The sequence below is a fragment of the Carcharhinus amblyrhynchos genome, chromosome 13 (assembly GCF_965287045.1).
Source record: "Carcharhinus amblyrhynchos chromosome 13, sCarAmb.v2.hapA, whole genome shotgun sequence".
In the NCBI taxonomy this organism is placed as follows: Eukaryota; Metazoa; Chordata; class Chondrichthyes; order Carcharhiniformes; family Carcharhinidae; genus Carcharhinus; species Carcharhinus amblyrhynchos.
In genome coordinates this window covers 80,830,452-80,838,983 of record NC_137336.1, presented here as the reverse complement: position 1 = coordinate 80,838,983, position 8,532 = coordinate 80,830,452, and positions in this window count along the sequence as shown.

Sequence of the window (8,532 nt, the reverse complement as noted above, 5' to 3'; positions counted from 1 at the left end):
AGATGGGGTGCAATGCCTCCCATTGTCGGTTTGGATATTGTTCGAGTTGTTGTTTTTTTTTACGGAATAAAAATGCTTAAATAAAAAATGGTTCGCCCAGGACGAGGCTAGTCCAATGTACTTCGAATGTGCGGTTGCCTGTGATGTTTCCGAATGCGAGATCCGTGATTGCAGAATGAAAAGAAGCATCATGGAGTTTGTTATATCAAAGAAAGGAGGACCGATCGAAGGGTGAGAATGATCCAGCTTGTAATCTTCAGGCTAAAATCACCTTTGGACGAGTGAAAATGGTCAGACAGGTGAGCTAGCTAAGAAGTTCGTGATTCCAGTAATAATCACATTTTTTTTTATCTTTGCAGAGCCTGGGAAGTGAAATTGAAATTAAATATCCATTTTCAAACATGCCGATGTGGAGTTTGAAGACCCCTGGTTCAAAATAATTCAGGCAGCCTTCATAGCATAGCAGATGCATCTAACCAACAGGTCTTTGAGGAAACTGGAGCGGTCAGAGGAAACCCATATGGACACGGGAAGAATGTCCTGATGCCGCTTAAAGAGTGATCTATGTCGTGAATCGCACTTGGTTCCCCGGCGCTGTGAGGGGCAGTGATAATCGCTGGATCACTGTGCCGTCCTGTAGCCTATGCTCCTTAATACTACACTTTGCCTTGTGTTCCACGACACATTTGTCCCGTCTTTCTGAGCTGCCACCTATTCCTGAACTTAACTTTTGCTCACCTCGTCTTAAATAGTTTGAAATCCAGCATGTATCTTGCTCTCTTTAACTCAGAGCAAGAGTCATATGAACTCAAAACATTAACTCTGTTTCTCGCTTGACAGATATCCTCAGACTTGTTGAGATGTGTTTCTCAGCATTTCTAGGTTTCTTGCAGATTTCCACCATCAGCGTTTTTCTCCCCTCCTACAAATGCAGGATAAGATTTACCTCTGGAATTGCAAGAGACACATTTTAATGCTTGCAGCGATAACTGTGACCAAGGATTAATTGATTTGTGTTGCTCCACGTTACAAAAGAACATGAGAACATAAGAAATAGGAGCAGGAGTAGGCCATCTAGCCCTTCGAGCCTGCCCCGCCATTCAATAAGATCATGGCTGATCTGTCGTGGCTCAGTTCCACTTTCCCGCCCTCTCCCCATAACCCTTAATCCCCTCTCTTATCAAAAACCCATCAACCCGCTTCTTAAATATATTTAGCGAGGCAGCCTCCACCACTTCAACGGGCAGAGAATTCCAGAGATTCACCACCCTTTGAGTGAAGAAGTTCCTCCTCAACTCCGTTTTAAACCGACCCCCTTTATCTTGAGGCTGTGCCCCCTAGTCCTACTGTCTTTTTTGAGCGGGAAGAGTCTCTCCACCTCTATCCTATCCATCCCATTCATCATCTTATACGTCTCAATGAGATCTCCCCTCATTCCTCTAAACTCTAACGAGTACAAGCCTCGTTTATTCAGCCTCTCCTCATAGCTCAACCCCCTCAACTCCGGTATCAGCCTAGTAAACTTCCTCTGCACTCCCTCCAAGGCCAAAATATCTTTGCGCAGGTGCGGCGCCCAAAACTGCACACAGTACTCCAGCTGCGGCCTCACCAATGCCCTATGCAGCTGCAGCAAGACCTCCCTACTTCTATATTCAATCCCCCTCGCTATGAAGGCCAGCATCCCATTCGCCTTCCTGACCACATGCTGCACCTGCAAGCTGGGTTTTTGCGACTCATGCACAAGGACCCCGAGGTCCCTCTGCACCGTCGCCTGCTGCTGTTTTTCGCCCCGTAAGTAATAGCCCTTCCTACCATTTTTCCTACCAAAGTGGACCACCTCGCACTTGCCAACATTAAATTCCATTTGCCATTTCCTGGCCCATTTGCCCAGCCTATCTAGATCCTTCTGCAGACTCTCCACACCCTCCGCACAATTTGCCGTTCCCCCAATCTTGGTATCATCAGCAAATTTCGACACTCTACACTCGGTTCCCTCCTCCAGATCATCTATATAAATGGTAAAATGGTTAATCAGAGAATAAATGGTGGGGTAGCGGGGCGGACTGGAGAACATTAATGGTGGTGTCTTCCTGAGGACACAATTCAGCCGCTCCAACATGCACTCCCGTTCAATACGATATTCGTTGATCCCATCTTGGTCTCAACTCAACTTTCTTTGTATGGCACCTTATCAAATGACATCAGATCATACACAATCTACAGGATCTCCAAAATCCAATTAGATTGTTAGATCTTTAAATAACTGCATCAAATTAGATTTACCCTTCTTAAACAATGCTGACTGTGCTCGATTGCGTTTTGACTTTCCAAATTTCCTTTATTACATCCTTCATAATGAATTCTAATACTTTCTCACCAACATACGTTGAACGAACTTCTATGATCCACTCAATCTGGTTTCCAATGTGGGTGCCATAAGCATCGACATGGGTCAAGGGTGGAAGAGGAAAAGCACAATGTTAAAATGGCGGCGCAGGCTCGTTGGGCCGAAGGGCCTGTTTCCCGTGCTGTGTTGTTCTTTGTTCTTTGTTCACCCCCTCCTACACATAACGATGCCAAACTGCATATAATAATCCAGGTGTAGCCTCACTAATGTTCTATACAATTTTGGCAGTGCATCCTTATCCCAACTCAAATCCCCTCCCTATGGAGGCCAATATATCATTTCTTTTCTATTTGATGTACCTGCGTGCTTACTTTCAGCGAATGATACACAAGGACACCAAGGTCTCGCTCAGAATCCAAACCTCTCAATTTACACCCATTGTCGTAATAATCTGTCTTCCTTTTATTTTTCCAAAGTGGATAACGCCACATTTATCACACTTCGTCCACGGTCATCCTCAACACCAGTGCCCCAAAAGGTTAAGTTCTTAGTCCCCTGTTATAATCCTTATACACCGATGACTATGTGGCCAAATTCACCTCCAAATCGATTTTCAATTTTGCTGACGACACCACCGTATTGGGTTGGATCGCAAATAATGACAAGACAAGGTATAGGAATGAGATAGATAATCTGGTGAACTGATGCTGCGACAATAATCTCTCACTCAATGTCAACAAACGGAAGGAGATTGGCAACGACTTCAGGAAGCATAGAGCAGATGATGCCGCTGTCTACGTCAACGAGGGCGAAGTAGAGAGGGTCGAGAGCTTCAAACGTTTAGGTGTCAAGATCACCAACAAACTGTCCGACACTGTCGTTAAGAAAGGCCACTGTCGCGTCTACTTTCTCGGAAGACAAAAGACATTTCAGCTACGACTCTCACCAGAGAGAGACCTGCAGTCAATTCCAGCAATAAAATCCGACACAATAAGATGATATCCTCTCATATTATCTCCAAACTATGATGTAGGCAACGTCTAGTTTGCACTCTTGTAACACCATTTTGCGTCGCATTACTCCTATCATTTAAGAACACTCAGTCCCTGTCGCTCTAATGGTTTTTTTATATATGAGTAGCTTCGACTAACCGACTCTCTTTCAGGTTCAGTACCAGAACTATTTCCTATGGTGCAGTGGTGACGGTTCACGTTGACAGGCTGAGCGAATCCACATTTGTTAATTGCATCCCTGCTTTATTCTAGAAAGAGTAGCTGTTTGTAGGTAGCAATACTGACTACCTCGTACCCTCGCAGAGGCAGCTGGTGGCTTTGTCTTATCCTATCGAGGAAAACTCAACAAAGGTTTGTGCTATGTTGTCGACCATATCGATGCTGATGAAATTTCATCAGTGCATAAATTGCTACCAAACATTTCTTTGACAAACAGAGAACAGGGTCTCAGCAGCTGATGTCGCCGTTGACACAAATGCGACTGTCACCTCCTGCCATCCGACATCTTGTGGGACAAGATTCCTACCACATGGTGACAAATCACTATCAATAGTTTGGTGGGATTACATTGTACAAGCAGTGCTGACAACTGTAAGGTGAAGCATAAGTATAAATTGATGTGCATGCCAAGTGCAATTCTCGCCCTTCAAACGGACGCCCATTCCATTAAAGTTTCAAAACCTCTTCTCATTTTGCCCTTTCCTCCAGCAGTGACGCGCTAATATTACGAATATAGACACTGCCCTTTTGTATGCCAGTTTCTGACCCAAAGGTTCGTGATATTAACATAGAGCCGAGGCAAAGCATGGTTTCTGAAGCAAAGGTGGCAGTAGCTACTGAGAAGGATGCTCATCCAGGATTGATGAGCTTGTCCTTTGCATCTTCCTACCCTGATTCTATAATAATGAATCTCTGCAACTTTCATTTCTCCAACCTGATCGCAACCACTTTTCTCCTACTCTACGTCTACTGGCCTTCCAAGAGAGACCATGACTGGATATCGATTTTATTAACTCTAGACGTGGGTTTCGGGTGGAAAATGAATGTTCTGGGGATGGAAGTCGTCAATGTGGACAGGCGGGGGTCCATTTACCCTTGACTTTTACCTAACTGAACTTCTTATAAGGTCTCCCATATCATAAATACTTGATGAACTCTAGAAGGACTTCTGGGCATTATTAAGTTCCCTATTTTTTCGACATCAACAGTTATTACCTGACCTATATTCGAATCTTCTTCAGTCCGAACATTACTCCCAGACTTGGTAACCTACGGCATTCCATACGATATTGCCCATCTCGAAAAACAGCTGTCCCCCTCCACTTTGTATTATTTTTCACGCAATCAACCATTCCATCCTTTCCTATATATGTCACCTCATCCAACCCCATAAATTGTCTCTGTTTGTGTACCGCTTATCTCCCAATAATACTCGCTATCTAATCAACTTTCCCTGATCTCGCCAACCATGCCTATATTTTTCTTACGGCACTGCAGTCTCGACAGCGATTCTCTCAGTCTCCATTAAGGTCCCTCTTAAAATTCCGACAATAGTACAGAAGGCTTGTGATTAAGAGATTGCCGTTCCCCTGGCCGAGCTCTCTCAGTGCAGTTGCAGCACTGGCAGTTACGGGTAACGTGAGAAATTGCCCAGGTCTACACTGTATCCGAAGTTCAGGACAATTCCAATCCGACCAATCACCGCCACATCAGTCTACTCTCAATCTTCGGTAAAGTGATGCAGAGAAACATCAAAAGTGCCATTCATCAGCATCTGCTCTGCAATAACCTATTCAGTGACGCCCAGTTAGTGTTTTGCAATGGTCACTCAGCTCCTAACCTCATTACAGCCTCAGTTCAAAAGAGCTGAATTCCAGAGGTGAGATGAGAGTGTCAGTCCTTGATATCAAGGCCACATTCGACTGCGTGCAGCTTGAATAATCCCTAGCAAAATTGGAACTGATGGTTATCAGGGAACAAACTCTCCGCTGGTTGGATCACACGGGAAGATGGTTATGGTTAAGAACATAAGAATATAAGAAATAGGAGCAGGAGTAGGCCATCCAGCCCTTCGAGCCTGCCCCGCCATTCAATAAGATCATGGCTGATCTGTCGCTGCTCAGTTCCACTTTCCCGCCCTCTCCCCATAACCCTTAATCCCCTCTCCTATCAAAAACCCATCAACCCGTGTCTTAAAAAATATTTAGCGAGGCAGCCTCCACCACTTCAACGGGCAGAGAATTCCAGAGATTCACCACCCTTTGAGTGAAGAAGTTACTCCTCAACTCTGTTCTAAACCGCCCCCCTTTTATCTTGAGGCTGTGCCCCCTAGTCCTATTGTCTTTTTTGAGCGGGAAGAGTCTTTCCACCTCTATCCTATCCATCCCATTCACCATCTTATACGTCTCAATGAGATCTCCTCTCATTCTTCTAAACTCTAACGAGTAGAAGTTGTCCTGGGTCACTCATATTAGCTCCAGCGTATCTCTGCAGAAATCCCTCAGTGTAGTGTTCTGGACACAACCATCTTCATCTGATTCATTGGTGGCATTCGTCAGTGCATCAGAAGTGGAGACATTCACCAATGTTTGCACAATGTTCAGCACAATTTGCGATGCCTCAAATATAGCAGCAGTCCAAGTTCAGTTACAAGAAAATATCCAGGAGTGGGTTGAAAAGTGGTAACATTCACCCGGAAAAATATATCAGGCAAAGACAACCACCAATAAAATTCAATCTGCTTATCGCCCCTTGACATTCAAATATGCTGCCATTATTGAATCCCCACTGGAAACATCCTTGGGGTTACCATTGGCCAGACACTCTCCTGCCACATAAACAATGTGGTTATAAGGTCATGGCAGACGCCAGGAATGTCTGGCGAGTTACTCCCCTTCTAATACTCCAAAGACTGTCCACAATTTACAAGGCACAAGTCAAGAGTATTGAAAGAATACTTCCCAATTGCCTGGTTGGGTGCATCTCCAACAATATTCAGGAAGTTGATAACATCCATGGCAAAGCATCGCGCTTGATTGGCGCCACAACCACAAATATCCACACCCTCCGCCACCAATGCTCAATAGCAGTAGTGTGTACAAGATGGACTGCAAAAAGTGAACAAAGATCTCACTCAGAGCCTTTCAAACCCACGGCCACTTCCACTTAGAAGGACAAAGGCAGCAAATACCTGGGAACACCAACACATGCAAGTTTACCTCCAAACAACTCACCATCATGACTTCGGAATATATCACGGTTCCTTCGAAGTTGCTTGGACACAATTCGGGAATTACTTTCCTAACGATATTGTGGGTCAATCAACAGCAAACAGACTACAGTGTTTCAAGAAGGCAGCTCACCACCATCATCGGCAACTACGTTTCGGCAATAAATGCTGGTCAACCAGTGACGCCCATGTCTCACAAATGAGTACAAGCAAATATATTGCCCGGCTCCTATATATCTGCATCATTGACTCATTGAAAGGACTCCAATGAATTGAACCAAGAGAACAAAGAACAACACAGCGCAGGAAACAGGCTCTTCGGCCCTACAAGCCCGCGCCGACTATTTTAACACTCAGTGAGTGCCTCATTCCAATCCTTCTTCTACCTATGACTTTTGTCTACATCTCTTGGACTCCTCAATAAAGGGGTGCAAATTTAGAGAATTATATGCGCACCAGATTAAGGGAGGTCTAATTTAGGGACAATTTATTAACACCAATCAGCCTGAAAGCACGTTTTCTGGGGTGTGGGAGAAAACCGGAGCACCCGGAGAAAACCCACGCAAGCACGGGGAGAATGTGCAAACTCCCACAGACACCGACCCATTTCGTTTTCCCCCTGGCTGGTTGCATTTACTTTTCCAAGTTGCTGCTGTAACCTCTTTAATAATGGTTTCCACTATTTTTCGATGTCAGATATGCTAACTAGCAAATCGTGTCCTGATTTCTGGCTCACTCCTTTTTTTAATAAACGAGTTACATGTGCTCAGTTCCGATGTAATGGATCCTTCCCCGAATCTAGCGATTTTGTAAAGTCAAAACCAATGAATCAGCAATCCCATTAGCAAACTCTGTCAGGACATTCGTGTGAGGTCCATCCAAAACAATGGAATTCTCAGTTGTTTTTGATCAATACCACTGTTTTTTGGTATTTGATCAATACCACTTTTCTGGTGATTGAAAATTTCCTGAGTTCCTCCCTCCTTTCCATTTTCTGATTTACAACTATTAAATTTTATTTGTGTCATCCATTGTGAAAATAGATGAAAAATGCTTGTTTAACTTGTCTACCGCAACCACACTCTCCGTTACGAATTCACCACAAGCATGTTCTATGCAACCAATGTCCATTTTGTGAACTCTCATTTAAATATCTAAAGGCAATCTTACCTTCAGTTTTGATATTACTGACTAACTTTCTCTTATGCACTCAACTTTACGCGCCCATCCGGACTGGCAGTACCATGACCGTCTCTAACAATCTAGAGTTTGGCTTTGGCAGCACCTCATCATTCAATGCCTCATTAACGATTGGTAAAGGATTAAATAACTAGACAAAATGACTGATGTTATAAGAATAATCAATTACAACATTGAATAAATATGCGAGGTTTGAAGAAATGTTCCTGGAAACGAAAGTGATGGTGACGCAGGTTTATTAAGGCTGCTATTCTACGCCAGCGCAAATTTGAAATTAAGGCCACACTTAACCAATATTGATGGGGGTCCCAGAAATAGCAGTATCCTCATTTCAGTATCTCAGGCCAAATTGTAAAGACAATCAGTTATATACATTCTGCCCTGTACTAATTATTGCTTTAAAGCTAAAATAAAACTCTTTACAAATGAAAGTGTTTATTTTATTTTATTGATCGATTCGCACTTGATCACTGACCATACATGAACAGTACATTTGTATATGCATTTGAATATATTGTGTAAAATGAAAATGATGTGATTATTCAGCTGCTTCTTTCGGAAAACGACGCAACGCTTTATACAACAAGGTTATCAACTAATTTAAACTATCTTAAACTAATTTAATAATCAGCAATGCATATGTTAAGTAAGAACTCTTGTTATTTAATTATGGAACTGACAACTGCTGCAGGAGGAACTTGGACTAATAGTCCAAACATGCTTTCCAAAAATTGTCACTTTCC